This window comes from Triticum aestivum, chromosome 7B, assembly GCF_018294505.1.
Source record: "Triticum aestivum cultivar Chinese Spring chromosome 7B, IWGSC CS RefSeq v2.1, whole genome shotgun sequence".
NCBI classification, from domain to species: domain Eukaryota; kingdom Viridiplantae; phylum Streptophyta; class Magnoliopsida; order Poales; family Poaceae; genus Triticum; species Triticum aestivum.
In genome coordinates, this window is record NC_057813.1 from 234,044,072 (window position 1) to 234,065,204 (window position 21,133).

Consider the following 21,133-nt stretch of genomic DNA (forward strand, 5'->3'; position numbering starts at 1 on the left):
ATCTCTGGAGGTTCTACCCCTGAGCGAGGCCCAGTGCCTATGGAGAAGGCCCGATGTGTGTGAAGAAGTCCAATGCCTATGAAGCTTGCAGCTTTTGGGAAAAGGCCCAGTGCCTGTGAAGCTCACTCCCCCTCCCTCAAGAAAAGGCCCGGTGCCTGTGAAGAAGCCCAATGCCTGTGAAGCTCGCCGCCCGTGACACTCTCACGTAATAATGAGTGGGGTTGTACATGCCCCGGAGTCTCCAGAGTGCCGCCCCTGGGCCTCGGGGGCTCCCGCCCACGCCAAGTGGCAGCACTTAGCTCCGCGCTGGTGAGAAGACGTCGAAGACTAGATTAGGTGCCGGACGCGACTTTTCATTTGCTTTCTGTAGTTGGTTAGTTCTTCTTTATTCGAAGTTTTAGTTGGAGTTGCTTTCAGTGTTGTGCGGCACCTAGCCCGTGTTTTCCGTCTTTACCCTTCGCTTGAACCTATTTTCCTTTCGTGACCCTCGCGAGGGAGGCTGCGCGGGCACCCTCGCGAGCGTCGCCTGGTTAAATTTCGCGAGGATCCCCGGCCTAGGTTCGCAGCGGGAGCACTCCTCCCAGTCAATGCCCCCCGGGCATCGCAATGCAAACACCAAGCTCAAGCTTTCCACCCCCGCAGCCAGGGGCTGAAACCTAACCCCCCGGCGAGTTTCTCCTTACAGGCCCCGAAGACCCGAGACAAGGCCTCCGACCGAAGCCTCCCGAGGCTGGCGCCGCAACGAGTCCCTCCTACCGAGCTAAGTTGTTCCTACTCATGAACATGCAGCACCATAGCATGGCACAAAGATAGAAGGAACATCACAATAATTAAAAGCAATAGTCTAGCAGGCCCCCACGGGGCTCCATGCTTCTCTCTCTATGCAGATAAGGCAAAATAGGCGCGGCCCGACCGTCTACAGCGCGAAGAAGAAGATTTGTGCCATCACCCGGAGCTCAAGCAATCTCCTCTTCACGCTTCTCCTGGGCACGGTGGTTGGACGATCCACCTTCCCCCTTGAAGCGAGCACGACAGCACGGTGGCTAGTCACGACCATCGCTGGAGGAGTTGCGGTCGAAAGGAGAGTCGCCGAAGCTTGAAGAACTGCGGGCGCCGCCGAGCGCACGCCCGACCTCGCCTTCACCGCTGCTGTCGCCAAGGATGAGCGGACGGCCGTTGTCGTCACCCTCAGAGCAACACCCAGCACGGCGGTCGTCTCCTCCGAACACCCTCACGAAGAGGGCGGCATTGCCGTCGAACTTGAAGTGGAGAGTGCATCGCTGACCAAGACCACGCGCGCGGGTGAACATCTGCCAGCCGTGGGTCAACGCCACGTTCCCGGCAACGGAAACTTCCACCGCCACCCAAGAGGCCCTGCTGCAGCAGCCATCCGCCTGGAGCCAGAGCCCGCTCGTGGCACCAGCTGGCAGCTCACCGGCGAAGAAGTGAGGGAGCTGAAGCCAAGTACCGCTCGGATCCTCCTGTCGGATTTCGGGTTCCGGCAGACCCTTGAGGTTCAAACACTGGTGTGCACACGAAGATCTTCCCCCTACCAGATCACGCGTCAAAGTCTCGCAATGGATCTAGGCTAGAAAGAAGTACACACAAGGGACATGAGATTTATACTGGTTCAGGCCACATTGTGGTGTAATACCCTACTCCGGTGTGTGGTGTGGTGGATTTCCTCAGGGGCTGATGATGAACAGTACAAGGGGAGAACAGCCTCGCGAGGGGCTGTTCTTGAGCTGGTGCGATGAACTACTTGGGTGAGTTCAGTCGCCTCTCTCTAGTCTATGCGTCTTCTTGAGATAGATGCTCGATGCCTCCGCTCTGTGGTGGCTAGCCCTATTTATAGAGGGAGGCCCTGGGCCTCTTCCCAAATAATGAGCGGGAAGGGCGCCAACAATTGGCCATTTTGAAGGGGAACATCTAGTACACTTATCCTGACTAAAGTTGGTCTTCGGCTGCCAAAGGCTCTGACGATGACGCCGTACTGGGCTCCACAATGACCTCCATCCTGCCGTTCTACTGGTCTTGGTCTTGTTGCACCGAAACAGTAAGCTTTGCCTGATGCCTTGGTCTGTGCCTGTCCCTTTTGCACCGAAAGGGAAACAAGGACACTGCGCAGGCCGGCACCCGCCTGGCGCCCGCCTGGTCTCGATCATCATGGCTTGCGTCATGGGCTCCTCGGGAGGTACCCTGCCTTGATCTCTCTGCCTCCTCGCGAGCCTGCCTGAGGAGGCTGCTCCTGAGGAAGCTTCCTGTCATCCGCCCCGCGAGGCTTGTCCCCTCGCGAGGGTCTTGAGCTTGAGCTGATGAAGCTGGGCTGCATTGGGCCCCCACTTGAGCCACGCCATAGGCCGCAGGCAGGCAAGTCTGGGGACCCCCGTTCTCAGAACGCCGACAGTAGCCCCCGGGCCCAAGGCGCGCCCGGACTTGGCTTAGCAGAGTAGCGAAGGGGCAAGGGCGAAGCGCCGCGGGCCCCAACAGCCTGCGGCCTCGGGCACCGCGTGGCGATTGATTGGACGTGGGCATCTTCGCTTCCCCATGACGCCTTGGCAACCGCACGACTTGAAAAGTCCCTACATGCAAAAATGGGTCATGATTACCTGCGATCGTGGAGGCCGGCGGTTGGCCTCCTCCGGCTATAAGTACGGAACGGCACGAGCCATTCCAGTTCATCTCTCCCTGCTACTCCTTTCTTCTTCATCCTCGCCCTTGCTTCACATCACGCCGATGGCACCAATTCGTCGGTTTTCTGCAGAAGAGAAGGGGAAGGCCCCCCGAGAGGGTCCCGGCCCGCTTCTGCCGAAGAAGCGGCTAGTACTCTACCGTCGAGATGAGGGCGCCGGGCAGGAGACGTCGAGGCCCTGGTACGAGCGGCTGCCACCTGGATTCCCGCTGCCCTTGTACGCCCGCATCGAGGGCCCTGGAGAAGAAGGCGTCGAGCGACACCCTTGGTTCCGCCGTCGACACCAGCGGGTTACGGTGGTGCGCGTCGTTCCTCCTGGAGTCCATGCCGAGGGCTCCTCTCGCAAGCTTGTGCTCCACGCCGCCATGCCTCCTCGATCTTGGATTTGCCTTCCTCCCTCCTTCGCCTTGGAGATCCCGCCAAGGGGGCCTCTCGAGCTCTGGCTGTAGCACGCTGACTGCAGCACCCCTGCGACCGGAGCGGAGGTCGAGGTTGTCCCTCCGGGCAAGGTCTACATGACCCATGGCTAGGGCGAGATCGCTCGGGTCTGCAGGACAGGGGGCACTCTCGTAATCCACCTCGAATATGATGGCGCCTCCCTGATGTTCTTCAAGGTCTTCGACGCGGAAGGGCGCCGACTGGAATGCTGCCCCGAGAAAGGTGGCTGGGGCATCGCCGTGGCGAGGACCAGGCCCGCCAACTGCTTCCCCGGTAGCTCCTCAGGCAGCAGTGGAGGAGCCGGAGGGTCCAGCGACTCTGCCGAGCTTTACGTGACTCCGGAGACGAACGACGACAGCTACGAGCCCCCGAGCTCGCGTCGCTCCCGGAGCAGGGCAGCTGCATCAGGCCGCCGACGCCACTGATCTGGATGGGGTTGGCGCCGGTGCCTGACGGCCCACTGTTGATGATGGCATCTCTTGCGGAGGTGCGCGCTCCCTAGGATTAGCACCTTTTGTTCCCTGCGAGGAATCGAAGTACCACCCTGCGGGGGTATGTAAGGCGCTGGCCATGTCTTTTGTAAATATTATATCCCTAGTATGAATCGATGCGAGATGCTTGTCCTGTCCCGGCTCGGCTCCCCCTTTCTTCCCTCACGAGGGCCTGGTGCTCTACGCTGACAGGTCCCGGTCCCCAGGTAGGCTTCAGCCGTCGCTGGTATGCCAGGTCGCGATGTCGTGGTCAAGGCCAGTAGGTGAGCGGCCCGAGGTCCATTAAGAGCCCTTGAGTCGCGATGCTCAGGAGGTCCCCTTTAGCTCTCAAGCAGCCTTCACTGGGCAAGAAAGGTAGGCAACATTGCCGTGACAGAGCTGCACTAGGCAAGGGTTTTGCGCTGAGTCGAATGAGTTTTCACGTGACTTATCTCGTAGGCTTGGAGTAGTCCGCGGCGAGGTGCCGGGCCTGCGCGGCGGCAGCTGAGGTGTTGCTGGGTTAGGTCCTCGTGAGCTTCTTCCCTCTCCCCCGCACTTTCCTTTAATGCTCTACGTCCTCAGGTCCTGGCCCTCGAGCGAGCTCAGCCGCCACTGGTATGACAGGTCGCGATGTCGTGGGTCAAGGCCAGGGGGTGAGGGCTGGAGAGCCAGTAAGAGCCCATGAGTTGCGATGCTCAGGTACCCCCCTTTTAACGCGCGAGCGGATCGTGCCAGAGAGAAGGAGAGAAGGCTCTCGATGCCACCATCATTACTCCTGGAGCGGGTCCTGCATATCAATCACGAGGGGAAACAAGGTCTGTCGTTACGGTTTCCAGCCAACCATTGGTCGCTCCGAGGGAGTGAGTGGGGCACTGAGGGCCTAGTGAGGTGGCGCCTTGCGGGGCTGCCGCGGCCAGAGCTCAGCCGCTCAGATTTTTCGGCGTTGCAGGGACGGACCCGTGCGCAAGTGTTGTGCCAGAGCAAGCGGCTCCAAAGGTAGGTGTCAATCGAGCAGGCGATTAAGTCAAGCAGGTTAAGCATGAAGGAGCAAATCCATTTAGATAGATGCAGAAAAAGGAAAACGCTACTGGGTCTGGCCCGAGCAGCTTGGGAATAATGCAGCCCTAGGGGCGCCCCCAACAAGGTAGGTAAAGAGCATAAGCAAAACGGATACATGCCACAGGGACGAACCCACGTGACCTGGGAATGATGCAGCCCTGCGGGCGCTCCCAGCTGAAAATGGAACTTTGAAAGATGTCACCTGATACTGTTGGGGATGAAGTGATGCTGAAGTAGTGGATGACGCACGGTGAGGAAGCCGACCCTCACGAGCTTTCGGAGCCCTGAGCCTCGGGAGGCTCTAGGGGTCCGGGCGGCTCCTCAAGGTCCATCTCCATCTCCTCCAGGAACGCGTGGTGCTTGGCCACCTGAGCTTCCAGGATGCTCCTCATCAGGCGCTGGTGGGCAGCAGACGTGTTTGGCAGGCCGAAGGGCATGCGAACGTAGCTGTGAGGTGGACCCTCACAACACCCCACGCGCGAAGGCCAGAGGCGCTCCTGAGACGCGGCTTGGTTGAGCCCTGGTACGTCGATGCAGACGCGCAGCCCACCATCCTCGCCGGGATGTGGAGCACGGCGGGTAGGCGGCGGCTGCAGCACATGACTCTTGACTCCTGTAGCTCCTGAATGTTCCTCGCGATGAACTCCTGAGGGTTTGGCCCTCCTTGCCTCATGCCTTCCTGAGGGAAACGTGCCTTGAAGACCGCCTCCAAGTGGTGCCCGAGTGCCTCCCTCGTGACCTCGGCAAGGTCAGTGGCTATCCAAGACAGAGCCCCCGAGCCCTGCCTGAGGAGGGCGCCGGGCACGCCTTCCTATGCGACAGAGGGTGGTGCCCCTTGAACGGGTGCGGATCCTGACACGACGCCTCCGGAGGTGCCTGCCTCATGAGTGTTCGGGCCAGGTGAAGCCTTCTTCTTCTTAGGGATCGCCTCTGGGAGCCTCCCGCTCTTGTGATCTGGGTCTTCGATTATTGCGGCTTGGAAGGCACGCTCAAGAGAACACACTGCATCCCTTTCCTCACAAGGCACTGTGATGATTCCACCACTTCCTGGCATCTTGAGGACATTGTAGCCGTGATGATTCACTGCCATGAACTTGGCCAGGGCTGGGTACCCGAGGATGGCATTGTATGGCAAGTGAATGTGGGCGATGTCGAAGTCAATGAGCTCGGTGTGGTAGTTGTTGCGCTGCCCAAAGGTGACGGAAGGGCGGACTTGCCCTATCGGGACGGTGGAACCATCAGTGACTCCTGAGAAAGGCTTGGTTGGAAGAAGCTGATCATATGGCACTTGGAGATTGTTGAACGTCTCGACGGACAAGACGTTGAGTCGAGCTCCGCCATTGATGAGGGTCCTGGTGACTTGCACATTGCTGATGACTGGGGAGCAAAGCATCGGGAGGACTCCGGCCGTCGCTGCACACTTGAGCTGATCCGCTGAGCTGAACGTGATAGTGCACGCTGACCACCTGAGAGGGCGCATGGCCTCAAGCTTGGGGAGGACTGTATTCACCTTGCGAGCAAACTGCTTGAAGATGCGCTGAGAGGCTGGGGCCAGAGCACCGCCCAGGATGCAAGCGATTGTGCGCGGCTCCTGGAAGCCCCCAGCCCCTCGTCCTGGTGATGGTCTGTCACGCCCAATATGCGACCCTATCCAAGAGGAACTCGAAGGTCCCACCAAGGATGGACCTGCATATTGAAACGGTTTTGCAAGGTGGATATCATTACATCAACATTACATAATAGATGGGGATACATACAAGAGGCATACAATACCACACGAATACAACATCATCATACACAAGAACATCATCCGACTACGGATGAAACACAAACAGAAACTCAAACGACATCCACCCTGCTAGCCCAGGCTGCCGACCCGGAACCTATCCCCTGATCGAAGAAGAAGCAGAAGAAGAACTCCAAAACAAGCAAACATTGCTCTCGCATCATGATCATCGCATAACTTGTACCTGCAACTGTTGTTGTAGTAATCTGTGAGCCACGAGGACTCAGCAATCCCATTTCCATGGGTATCAAGACTAGCAAAGCTTAATGGGAAAGGAAGGGGTAAAGTGGTGAGGTTGCAGCAGCGACTAAGCATATATGGTGGCTAACATACGCAAATGAGAGCGAGAAGAGAAGCAACGGAATGGTCGTGAAGCTAGCAATGATCAAGAGGTGATCCTGAACTCCTACTTACGTCAATCATAACCCCAAACCATGTTCACTTCCCGGACTCCGCCGAAAAGAGACCATCACGGCTACACACGCGGTTGATGTGTTTTAATTCGTATCTGGTGTGAAGTTATCTACAACCGAACATTAACAAATTCCCATCTGCCACATAACCGCGGGCATGGCTCTAAAAGTTTATACCCTGCAGGGGTGTCCCAACTTAGCCCATCACAAGCTCTCACGGTCAACGAAGGATATTCCTTCTCCCAGGAAGACCCGATCAGTCTCGGAATCCCGGTTACAAGACATTTCAGCAATGGTAAAACAAGACCAGCAAAACCACCCGATGTGTCAACAATCCCGATAGGAGTCGCACGTATCTCGTTCTCAGGACACACCGGATAAGCTAAGCGTAAAGGTACCGACGTAACCCAAGTTGCCAAGGGATGGTCCCGCACGGTGCTCTAGTTTGGACCAACACTTAGACAAGCATTGGCCCGGGGGGCTAAAATAAAGATGACCCTTTGATTAATTACTCCCAAGGGGAAGGTATAGGTGGTAGGCAAATGGTAAAACCAATGTTGGGCCTTGCTGGAGGAGTTTTATTCAAGGCGAACTGTCAAGGGGGTCCCATAAATCACCCAACCGCGTTAGGGATGCAAAATCCGGGAACATAATACCGATATCACGGAAACTAGGGGCGGCAAGAGTGGAACAAAACACCAGGCATAAGGCCGAGCCTTCCACCCTTTACCAAGTATATAGATGCATTAAATAAATAAGAGATATTGTGATATCCCAACATAATCCTGTCCACCAAGGAGCACACTTCAACTTCACTTGCAACTAACAACGCTATAAGAGGGGCTGAGCAAAGCGGTAACATAGCCAAGCAATGGTTTGCTAGGAAGGGTGAAAAGGTTAGAGGCTGACATGGCAAATTGGGAGGCTTGAAGAACAAGTGATAGGTGGCACAGCAAAGCGATAGAATGAAGCAACTAGGATAGCAATGGTAGTAATGAGCTCCAAGGTGACGGTCATCTTTCCTGAAAACCCGCAAGGAAGAAGAACGAGTCCATGAAGAAGACGAACGGATGAAGCCGAACCAAGCGTAGACGAACGAATCCTCACGATCGCAACGAAACAGGAACTATCGAGAAGAAGCACACAACATGGTAAACACACCACACATAGACAAGACATGATGCACAACAAGCATGATGCATGAAAAAGCTGTGTGAAGCTACTCATGGCAAGAGATGATGCATACAAGAGCAACACATCAAAGCAAGTTTAAATGAGGTCGGAAACAACATATAACAATTCCGGTAAGTCCTCATATGCAAGTTTCTAAGTTGGTCCAGAGCTGAACAAACATTAAGTTGAAGTTGTTAAACAACAAGTTAAAGCGCACCAAGAGGATCTACACGAAATTCTAGTCAAGTTACATATAAAGTTCGTTTAGTTCGGAGCTACGGCCTAGAAGATATGAGCAAAACAAGTTAAACATGGCATTGATGCTAAATGCATCCAAACATCAAGCAAACACCTCAAAATAAGGATGCAAACATGATAATATGAAACTACATGCAAATCTAAGCAAGTTTCATATAGAGCACACTCAAAACGGAGCAACGGTTCAGCACATACTCTATACAAGTTTAAAGGACAAACTGTCCAAAACAGCAACTAGGCATCTAGCAAGCATCAAAACAATATGCTACAGCACCTCAACATAAGAACAAAAGGCATGGGAGTGAAGTACAGGTAAAGCGTGACAAAGCATGAACACTGAGCTAGCTCCATAAATGACTAGAACATGCTCAAAAGGTCATGGCAAGATTGCAAATAATAACAGTTTCAGACTTAGCAGAAATAACATCAGGTTGCAATGTTTAGAGTTATCAAACAACATGTTACAGGAACTTAACATGGAAACCAAAGGCATGGCATGCTAATACTAAAGACAAATAACAAAAGTCCTTTACTGAACTAATTCCAAAGATCAATAGAAAAGATGGTAGCATCCATGCAAACATGGCAAATGATATGACAGATTCAGACATGGCAGAAACAACAATAAGTAGGCATGTTGGTGAGCTTGTACCACTCACCATAGAGCAATACATGGCATGACAAGGCAACCAACAGTCGTATGGAATATTTGTAAAGCTAATCATGGCAAGAGCAAGTTCATAGGGTACATGGATCACTAGAAAAACACATGGCAAAACTGAACTTCATGTTAATAGACTGACAGCAACACTATTTAGCAACTTGAGAGCAAGTTTTCAGCAAGATACATCAAGCAAACACCTCAAAATAAGGATGCAAACATGATAATATGAAACTACATGCAATTCTAAGCAAGTTTCATATAGAGCACACTCAAAACGGAGCAACGGTTCAGCACATACTCTATACAAGTTTAAAGGACAAACTGTCCAAAACAGCAACTAGGCATCTAGCAAGCATCAAAACAATATGCTACAACACCTCAACATAAGAACAAAAGGCATGGGAGTGAAGTACAGGTAAAGCGTGACAAAGCATGAACACTGAGCTAGCTCCATAAATGACTAGAACATGCTCAAAAGGTCATGGCAAGATTGCAAATAATAACAGTTTCAGACTTAGCAGAAATAACATCAGGTTGCAATGTTTAGAGTTATCAAACAACATGTTACAGGAACTTAACATGACAACCAAAGGCATGGCATGCTAATACTTAAGACAAAGAACAAAATTACCTTACTGAACTAATTTCAAAGATCAACAGAAAAGATGGTAGCATCCATGAAAACATGGCAAATGATATGACAGATTGAGACATGGCAGGAACAACAATAAGTAGGCATGTTGGTGAGCTTGTACCACTCACCACAAAGCAATACATGGTATTACAAGGCAACCAATAGTAAGATGGCATATTTATGAAGCTAATCATGGCAAGATAAAGTTCATAGGGTAAATGGATCACTAGCAAAACACATGGCAAAACTGAACTTCATGTTAACAGACTGACAGCAACATTATTTAGCAAATTGAGAGCAAGTTTTCAGCAAGATACAACAAGCTATAAATGCAACCAAGGGCATGAATGGATAGAGCATGACATGTATAACAAGACATGCTTAGTGAAGATCTCCAGATTATGCATAGAATGACTTGTAGCAGCAGGTTTACATAGCATCATGATATAGCAGATTCAGCCTAGCAAAACAGCAACAGCAAGTACCCTACTTCACGAGCTCGATACACTCACTACAAGACTCACAAAAATACATGTATTTCACCACAGTAAAGATGGCATGATGTTGTTCAAAACACATGTAGAGCTCATGCTCATAAGATGCACACACAAAATGCAATGAAAAAGACAAATCACCAAGTTATAACAGTCTCAGCAGGTTAACATCACATAGCACTCTTGCAACGATGATTAGGGCATCAAGATGATCTCAAACAAGCATAGCATAGTGGAACAAAATGAAGAGCATCTCATGGTGAACATTTCTACATATCGTGCACGCAAAACGAAGCTGCGCACACAAAGATACAGTAGGTTAAAGATGCCTATATGATGCTGAAATCCAGGGACTTGGCAGATTTTCGAAGTCAACCTCGGGTTGCACCGAAATTGATGCATCGGTGGATCTCGCCGGATCTGAGGCGTCGGCGGCCGGAGAAGTCGGGGACGGGGCCGGGGCGGCCGGATCGGGTGGCGGCGGGGGTCGGGGGTCGCTGGAGGAGGCGGCACCGGCGGGCACCGTAGCGGGGCCGCGGCGGCCGGCGGTGTAGACGACGGGCGAAGGGCGGAGAAGGCGCGCCGGCCGGCGGCGGGTTGCGTGGTCGCTGGCTTGGGGTCGGGCGAAGCTCCAGCGGAGAGGCAAGGCGGCGGCCGGTGGCGGAGGGCGCTCGGTGGCGGGGAAGCTGGACGGCGCCGGCCTGGGCGGCTTCGTCGGGTCGGGTCACCGGAGGGGGCCGGGGGCGGCAGCGCATCGAGAGAAGGCGGCGGGGCAGAGGCTGGGACGCTCAGAACGAGGTGCCTGGGCGGCGGCGGGCGGCGCGCGGGCCAGGAGGGCCTGACCCGGGCCTCGGCGGGCCGCGACGGGTGCGGGAGAGAGAGGAGGCGCGGCGGGCTGATTTGGCGCGCTCGGGTTGGCCGAGAGCGGCGGCGCGATGACGTGGCGGTGGCTGATTCGCCGGGGTGAGGTGGAGGCTGGACGTGTCCGGCGGCGGGGATCTGTCCGGTGGCCCGAGGTGGAAGAAGGCTAGGGTTCATCTGCGAAATTTCGGAGGGAGAGGACTATTTATAGGTAGAGGGAGCTAGGAGACTCCAAATGAGGAGCGTTTTTCACCCACACGATCGTCATCGAACGACCGAGAGCATGGAGGGGTTTTGGATGGGTTAATGGGACACTTTGGAGGGGTGTTGGGCTGCACACAAAAGAGGCCTTTACGGTTCTCCGGTTAACCGTTGGAGTATCAAACGGACTCCAAATGGCACGAAACTTGACAGGCGGTCTACCGGTAGTGTACCAAGGCTGCTTGGCAAATCACGGTCCATTCCAAGAATGTTTAATACCCTCTCACAACAAGAGACAAAAGGAGGACGCCGGAGGACATAGGAGTGTCAGATTGCAAAACGGATAAACGGGGAAATGCTCAGATGCAAGAGACGAACACGTATGCAATGCAATGCACATGATGACATGATAAAATGCAACATGCAAGCAAATGACATGGAAACAACGACGAATAACTAGAAGACACCTGGCGCATCGGATCCGGGGCATTACGACTCTCCTCTACTAACAAGAGATCTCGTCCCGAGATCTTAGGACCGAGACGGAAGGGAAAAGGGATAAGGTGAAACAAGAACTCGAGAGAAGAAGCAAAGAATCGAGAGCACTCGAGAAGAAGAGAGGAACAACGAGAATGACGAGAATCGAAAGCTCACGGAATCAGATAGACTATGAAACCACTCCGGTTAGAACAAGATAAGAAACGAATAACACTGAAAGGATTTAGGCAGCACTCCGGCTGAAACATGGAGGAATAGAACACGATCTTGAGAGGATGGAATGATACTTGACGAAGAAATGACACAAAACCCCCGGAAAGAATTGAAAGAGTTGAATGAAAATAACGGAGAAGAAAATGACAACTTGTGCCACGAATGAAATTTAAAGCATCTTTAGAAGGAAGGTTTAACCGGAGTTGTTGAGAAAATCAACAACGGATTTACAGGTAACATCTCAAGATCGTAAGGTGATAACCGGCCACAAACGGAAATGATTGGATAACTAAGAAGAACGAAGAAATGCAAAACTCCACTTCAAAAGAATACGGAGAATTAATTACACTTCAAGACGCGAGAAGAAAAGATACTTGAGCTTCGCCTACAAGAATCTTGATGAACACTTGAAGAATGAATTAACTCATGAAGAGCCGCCACGAAGAACTCCGGTAACAGAAGGATGACTTGATAAAATTGAAGTATGAAAGAATAAGATTAAAGCTTGCGGTGACTTAGATGGAGGTTCCGACGAAATGGCCGAGGAAATTTGAACTCCGGAAAAGAAAAGATGAAAACACTTGAAACTAGAATTTATTCATCAAGAACAAACTCCGAAGGAAGGGATTACTCACTTGGATGAAATAAGAATAAGATTTATTGTATGCTTATCCCTCATCAGACTAAGTTGATGACAAGCAATGGATTCTTTCATACTACTTATTCTTGTTGGAAAAGGATTGAGGGGTATATGGCGCAACCTTGAGGAAGGTTTTCAACGAACCACCGATAGGATTGGAAAGAAACTAATGAATTAATATGATAATCAAGGAAAAAGAATCTTGAACGAACCATCGTAAGAATTCGAAAATGACTGATGAAAGAGAATGAATCACCTGGAAGAATTAGAATAATAAATATGCTAGAGGGAATTTAGATGCAAAATAACAAAGAGATAACGAGCTGATAAAGGATACTTGACAGATGCGCCGGGATAATTGGGTAACGATAGCTAGAATGATGGCCTCCGATGAAATGAAACAGAAATCAACTCCTGAAATACTCTGGATGGTTGAGAAAAAGGAATTTCCGGCAAACGGAATAATTCGAGAGGGTAACAAGAAGCTAGAACCACGAATCTTCGGGAGAACGGGCAAGATTGAGAGGAAAAACTCTTCTTCGGTCTTCAAATGTTAAGAATGACGACGAGAAACAACACTAAAATTTGTTAAGATGCTCTGGGAGAATGAATACCGAAAAGGTTGAGCCAACAATGAAAAGAATTTGAAAGCGATCTTGAAGAAGGCATGTGACTCATGGGATCCATTCTTACATCACACTTGAAAAGAATTGAGAATACTCCGGGGAATTACAAGGGTCAGGTAAGATCCTGGGAAAAGACCTGTGGGTTAAGGCCCACTGAAGAGAAAAACACCGTTGGAAAGGGTTGTTGAAGAGGTAGATGATGCATCGGAATGATTAAAATATTTTACTGAGGTGACAACCTCGAATTAATTGGAACACAGACGAATCTCCTGAGATGTCTTGAACACTCCGGAAGGATAAACTGACAAGAGGTGAACGAGCAGGGAAAACACTTGAGCCGAGGAAAAAAAATCACTACCGAAAATTAGAATTGAATCCACCAGAGAAGAAAAGGAGATGATGAATGTCAAACAAGACGAGAATTCACCGGTTGAGATAATTTACGAAAGACTGAAGAGGTTCCGCACGAATGAAATTGATGCTCGAAAGAGACTCGGGCTCCGGAAAGATGAGGGTGGGAGGGCGGGAAAACAAAGGCGACTTGGAAGGGGAAATCGACGAATATCTTGAAGAGAAAACACCGGTTGAAAGAATGCAAATGTTTCACACGAGTAGGATGGATACTCGATTACGGGCTCCGGCTAAGAGGAGAAAAAGGGGTGGGCGGGTGGGAAAAAAAGAAAACAACTAAGGATTGAACTTGGCAAAGATGAAGAGGCTCGAGTCAACTTGACGAGAAATGCACCGGATAAAAAGAGCTGAGGAACAACGATCGAAAAACCAACTGTGTGATCCTAAAGAAAGTTTGAAAGGGAAGAGGAGTAATTCAAAACACCTACGTCAAGATTCCTGACCAGAGCGACGAAGGGGCTGAGGAGTAAAAAGAATTCCTACTCTCCGATATAACTAAACTCCGAAAACAGTTTTCTTCTAGACTCGACAACGGCCAAACTACACAATCAATCAAAGGGGGCTCCTATGGTCGGTCGAGGCTCTAATACCAACTTGTCACGCCCAATATGCGACCCTATCCAAGAGGAACTCGAAGGTCCCACCAAGGAAAGACCCGCATATTGAAACGCTTTTGCAAGGTGGACATCATTACAACAACATTACATAATAGATGGGGATACATACAAGAGGCATACAATACCACACGAATACAACATCATCATACACAAGAACATCATCCGACTACGGATGAAACACAAACAGAAACTCAAACGACATCCACCCTGCTAGCCGAGGCTGTCGACCTGGAACCTATCCCCTGATCGAAGAAGAAGCAGAAGAACTCCAAAACAAGCAAACATCGCTCTCGCGTCATGATCATCGCATAACCTGTACCGGCAACTTTTGTTGTAGTAATCTGTGAGCCACGAGGACTCAGCAATCCCATTTCCATGGGTATCAAGACTAGCAAAGCTTAATGGGAAAGGAAGGGGTAAAGTGGTGAGGTTGCAGCAGTGACTAAGCATATATGGTGGCTAACATACGCAAATGAGAGCGAGAAGAGAAGCAACGAAACGGTCGTGAAGCTAGCAATGATCAAGAGGTGATCCTGAACTCCTACTTACGTCAATCATAACCCAAACCGTGTTCACTTCTCGGACTCCGCCGAAAAGAGACCATCACGGCTACACACGCGGTCGATGCGTTTTAATTCATATCTGGTGTCAAGTTATCTACAACCGGACAATAACAAATTCCCATCTGCCACATAACCGCGGGCACGGCTCTCGAAAGTTTATACCCTGCAGGGGTGTCCCAACTTAGCCCATCACAAGCTCTCACGGTCAACGAAGGATATTCCTTCTCCCAGGAAGACCCGATCAGTCTCGAAATCTCAGTTACAAGACATTTCGACAATGATAAAACAAGACCAGCAAAACTGCCCGATGTGTCGTCAATCCCGATAGGAGTCGCACGTATCTCATTCTGAGGACAAACCGGATAAGCTAAGCGTACAGGTACCGACGTAACCCAAGTTGCCAAGGGATGGTCCCGCACGGTGCTCTAGTTTGGACCAACACTTAGACAAGCATTGGCCCAGGGGGCTAAAATAAAGATGACCCTTGGGTTAATTATTCCCAAGGGAAAGGTATATGTGGTAGGCAAATGGTAAAACGAATGTTGTGCCTTGCTGGAGGAGTTTTATTCAAGGCGAACTGTCAAGGGGGTCCCATAAATCACCCAACCGCGTTAGGGACACAAAATCCGGGAACATAATACCGATATGACGGAAACTAGGGGCGGCAAGAGAGGAACAAAATACCAGGCATAAGGCCGAGCCTTCCACCCTTTACCAAGTATATAGATGCATTAATTAAATAAGAGATATTGTGATATCCCAACATAATCCTTTCCACCAAGGAGCACACTTCAACTTCACCTGCAACTAACAACGCTATAAGAGGGGCTGAGCAAAGCGGTAACATAGCCAAGCAATGGTTTGCTAGGAAGGGTGAAAAGGTTAGAGGCTGACATGGAAAATTGGGTGGCTTGAAGAACAAGTGATAGGTTGCGCAGCAAAGCGATAGAACAAAGCAACTAGCATAGCAATGATAGTAATGAGATCCAAGGTGACAATCATCTTGCCTAAAAACCCGCAAGGAAGAAGAACGAGTCCATGAAGAAGACGAACGGATGAAGCCGAACCAAGCGTAGACGAACGAATCCTCACGATCGCAACGAAACAGGAACTATCGAGAAGAAGCACACAACATGGTAAACACACCACACATAGACAAGACATGATGCACAACAAGCATGATGCATGAAAAAGCTACATGAAGCTACTCATGGCAAGAGATGATGCATACAAGAGCAACACATCAAAGCAAGTTTAAATGAGGCCGGAAACAACATATAACAATTCCGGTAAGTCCTCATATGCAAGTTTTGAAGTTGGTCCAGATCTGAACAAACATTAAGTTGAAGTTGTTAAACAGCAAGTTAAAGAGCACCAAGAGGATCTACACGAAATTCTAGTCAAGTTACTTATAAAGTTCGTTTAGTTCAGAGCTGCGGCCTAGAAGATATGAGCAAAACAAGTTAAACATGGCGTTGATGCTAAATGCATTCAAACATCAAGAAAACACCTCAAAACAAGGATGAAAACATGATAATATGAAACTACATGCAATTCTAAGCAAGTTTCATATAGAGCACACTCAAAACGGAGCAACGGTTCAACACATACACTATACAAGTTTGAAGGATAAACTGTCCAAAACAGCAACTAGGCATCTAGCAAGCATCAAAACAATATGCTACAGCATCTCAACATAAGACCAAAAGGCATGGGTATGAAGTACAGGTAAAGCATGACAAAACATGAACACTGAGCTATCTCCAGAAATCATTATAACATGCTCAAAAGGTCATGGCAAGATTGCAAATAATAACAGTTTCAGACTTAGCAGAAATAACATCAGGTTGCAATGCTTAGAGTTATAAAACAACATGTTACAGGAACTTAACATGGAAACCAAAGGCATGGCATGCTAATACTAAAGACAAATAACAAAAGTCCCTTACTGAACTAATTCCAAAGATCAATAGAAAAGATGGTAGCATCCATGCAAACATGGCAAATGATATGACAGATTCAGACATGGCAGAAACAACAATAAGTAGGCATGTTGGTGAGCTTGTACCACTCACCACAGAGCAATACATGGCATGACAAGGCAACCAACAGTCGTATGGAATATTTGTGAAGCTAATCATGGCAAGAGCAAGTTCATAGGGTACATGGATCACTAGAAAAACACATGGCAAAACTGAACTTCATGTTAATAGACTGACAGCAACATTATTTAGCAACTTGAGAGCAAGTTTTCAACAAGCTACAGCAGGCTATAAATGCAACCAAGGGCATGAATGGATAGAGCATGACATGTATAACAAAACATCCTTATTGAACATCTCCAGATTATGCATACAATGACTTGTAGCAGCAGGTTTACGTAGTGTCATGATATAGCAGATTCAGCCTAGCAAAATAGCAACAGCAAGTACCCTACTTCACGAGCTTGATGCACTCACTACAAGACTCACAAAAATACATGGATTGCACCACAGTAAAGATAGCATGGTTTAGTTCAAAACACATGTAGATCTCATGCTCATAAGATGCACACACAAAATGCAATGAAAAAGACAAATCACCAAGTTATAACAGTCTCAGCAGGTTAACATCCCATAGCACTCTTGCAACGATGATTAGGGCATCAAGAGGATCTCAAACAAGCATGGCATAATGAAACAAAATGAAGAGCATCCCATGATGAACATTTCTACATATCATGAACGCAAAACGGAGCTGCACACACAAAGATACAGTAGGACAAAGATGCCTATATGATGCTGAAATCCAGGACGGCATATTTTCGAAGTCAAGCTCGGGTTGCACGGAAATTGATGCGGCGGCGGATCTCGCCGGATCTGAGGCGCCGGCGGCCGGAGAAGTCGGAGACGGGGCCGGGGAGGCCGGATCCAGCGGCGGCGGGGGTCGAGGGTCGCCGGAGGAGGCGGCACCGGCGGGCACCGGCGCGGGGCCTTGGCGGTCGGCGGTGTAGACGACGGGTGAGGAGCGGCGAAGGTGCGCCGGCCGGCGGCGGGTTGCGGGGTCGCCGGTGTCGGTGTCGCGCGAAGCTCCGGCGGAGAGGCAAGGCGGCGACCGGTGGCGGAGGGCGCTCGGCGGAGGGGAAGCTGGACGGCGCTGGCCTGGGCGGCTCCGTCGGGTCGGGTCGCCGGAGGGGGCCGGGGGCGGTGGCGCCTCGAGCGAAGGCGGCGGGGCGGAGGCTGGGGCGCTCGGGGCGAGGCACCCGGGCAGCGGCGGGCGGCGCGCGGGCTGGGAGGGCCCGACCCAGGCCTCGGCGGGCCGCGGCGGGTGCGGGAGAGAGAGGAGGCGCGGCGGGCTGATTTGGCGCGCTCGGGTTGGCCGGGAGTGGCGGCACAATGACGTGGCAGCGACTGATTTGCCGGGGTGAGGTGGAGGCTGGACGTGTCCGGCGGCGGGGATCTGTCCGGTGGCGCGAGGTGGAAGAAGGCTACGGTTCATGTGCGAAATTTCGGAAGGAGAGGACTATTTATAGGTAGAGGGGGCTAGGAGACTCTAAATGAGGAGCGGTTTTCACCCACACGATCGTGATCGAACGACCGAGAGCATGGAGGGGTTTTGGATGGGTTAATGGGCCACTTTGGAGGGGTGTTGGGCTGCACACAAAAGAGGCCTTTACGGTTCCTCGGTTAACCGTTGGGGTATCAAACGGACTCCAAATGGCACGAAACTTGACAGGCGGTCTACCGGTAGTGTACCAAGACCGCTTGGCAAATCACGGTCCATTCCGAGAATGTTTAACACCCGCTCACAACAAGAGACAAAAGGAGGACGCCGGAGGACATAGGAGTGTCGGATTGCAAAACGGACAACGGGGGAAATGCTCGGATGCATGAGACGAACACGTATGCAATGCAATGCACATGATGACATGATAAAATGCAACACGCAAGCAAATGACATGGCAATGATGATGAATAACTGGAATACACCTGGCGCATCGGATCCAGGGCGTTACATGGTCTTCATTCCTCATTGGCGGTGGTGGTAGAGGAGGGAGGCCTGCATTTCCTTGAGGGCGGTCCTCATGAGGTTGATCCCTCCAACCTCCCTCGCGAGGCTGGTCCTGCCAGCGGTCCTCGCGAGGTCGGTCACGCCACCCTTGGCGAGGGCCACGGTCTTCCCATCGTCCTCCACCTCTTCCTCCTCCTCGGCCATAGCCCCGGTCGTTGCGGTCGGGACGTCGGCCGATATGCCCATCTAACACGGCCCTGAGCTCTTGACATTCATTGGTGTTGTGGGTGTGGAGGTCGTGGCACATGCAGTACCGGCTGCCCTTGGATGACTCTGGCTGATCCCTACCTCGCTTGGTGTCTGGCTCTGCTGCGAGCACAACAGCCCCCTTGCGCTTCACGTCCTTGACCTTGGGCTTCTTCTCTTCTGGGTCGGCAGCTGGAAGCTCGAGGAGGGAGAGGCGCCCTTCCTCAGCCCTGGTGCACTTGGTCGCCAAGTTGAACAGCTCCAGTGATGTGCACAGGTCTTCATGGATTGCTAGCTCCTCTTTCATCTTGATGTCACGCACGCCGTCAGAGAAGGCTGAGATGATGGCCTCCTCAGTCACCCTGGGGATCTTGAGGCGGGCGTTGTTGAAGCGTTGGATGTACTTCTGTAGGGTCTCTCCTGGCTGTTGCTTGATGCGGCGCAGGTCACTCATGGCCGGGGGCCGGTCGCGAGTACCTTGGAAGTTGGCGATGAAGCGGGTGCGCATCTCATCCAAGGAGGAGATCGTGCCAGGAGCCAGGTTCAGGAGCCAGGTGCGGGCACCGTCCTTGAGCGCCATGGGAAACCAATTCGTCATGACCTTTTCGTCCCTGTTGGCGGCTTCAATGCCCAGCTTGTAGAGCTGGAGGAACTCCGCGGGGTCGGTAGTGCCGTCGTAGCGAGGAGGCAGGTTCGGCTTGAACTTGCCGGGCCATGCAACACTACGCAGCTCAGAGGTGAAGGCGCGGCAGCCTGCGGTGGCCACCGGAGCTCTCTGCTGATGCGGAGCTTGCTCCTGGAGATTCCCGCGCATCGCTGCCTGGAGCAGCGCGGGGTCTTGACGTAGCGGTGCAGGGATGCGGTTATGGCGCTCCGGTGTTGGGAGCACGCAAGCACCTTCTTGGGGATGAGGGATCTCTTGGCAGCTCCTTTCTTGTCACGCAGGCGCCGGACACGGAGGGTCTTGTCCTGGGGCCGCGTGCCTTGGGGCCAGGGTGCCTTCTTGGGGAGGAGGTGGTGGAGGCACCTCCTCCTCCTCGCCTCCTGCGCAAGATGGAGGGCGAGGCAGCAAGAGGGACGGCATGGGAGAGCCCCCTGCGGCGCTGACGAGCTCAGTGATGCGGGCGAGCCAGTCCTTGTAGAGGTCGTTGACGGGATGGTAGTGCAGGGGCTCATGCGCCAGGAGCAGCACAGCGTGCACGTCCGTGGGGTGCGACGGGCGTGGGACGACGAACTGGCTGGAGTCAGCGACGGGGTGGCGGTGCGGCCATTGCGCCGCACCGAAGGATGCAGGGACGAGGCCTGCTGCTCGTTCCCCGCCGGGCCGGTGGCGGCATTGGCAGCAGGCACGGGGAACGACGAGGGCGACCGCCGACGGGCGCCGTCTGGGCGACACGGGTGGCGAGAGCAGCCCGACGCTCGGCGCGAGCTCGGGGAGCGTCAGCCATGGACACGACGGAAGATCACACACGACTAGCGGAAGAAAGATTCCGGCGCACCCCTACCTGGCGTGCCAAATGTCGGATTTCAGGTTCCGGCAGACCCTTGAGGTTCAAACACTGGGGTGCGCACGAAGATCTTTCCCGTACCAGCTCACGTGTCAAAGTCTCGCAATGGATCCAGGCTAGAAAGAAGAACACACAAGGGACACGAGATTTATATTGGTTCAGGCCACCATTGTGGTGTAATACCCTACTCCAGTGTGTGGTGTGGTGGATTGCCTCAGGGGCTGATGATGAACAGTACAAGGGGAGAACAGCCTCGCGAGGGGCTGTTCTTGAGCTGGTGCGATGAACTGCTTAGGTGAGTTCAGTCGCCTCTCTCTAGTCTATGCGTCTTCTTGAGATAGATGCTCGATGCCTCTGCTCTGTGGTGGCTAGCCCTATTTATAGAGGGAGGCCCTGGGCCTCTTCCCAAATAATGAGCGGGAAGGGCGCCAACAATTGGCCATTTTGAAGGGAAACATCTAGTACACTTATCCTGACTAAAGTTGGTCTTCGGCTGCCAAAGGCTCTGACGATGACGCCGTCCTGGGCTCCACAATGACCTCCATCCTGCCGTTCTGCTGGTGTTGGTCTTGTTGCGTCAAAACGGTAACCTTTGCCTGATGCCTTGGTATGTGCCTGCCCCTTTTGCACCGAAAGGGAAACAAGGACACTGCGCAGGCCAGCGCCCGCCTGGCGCCC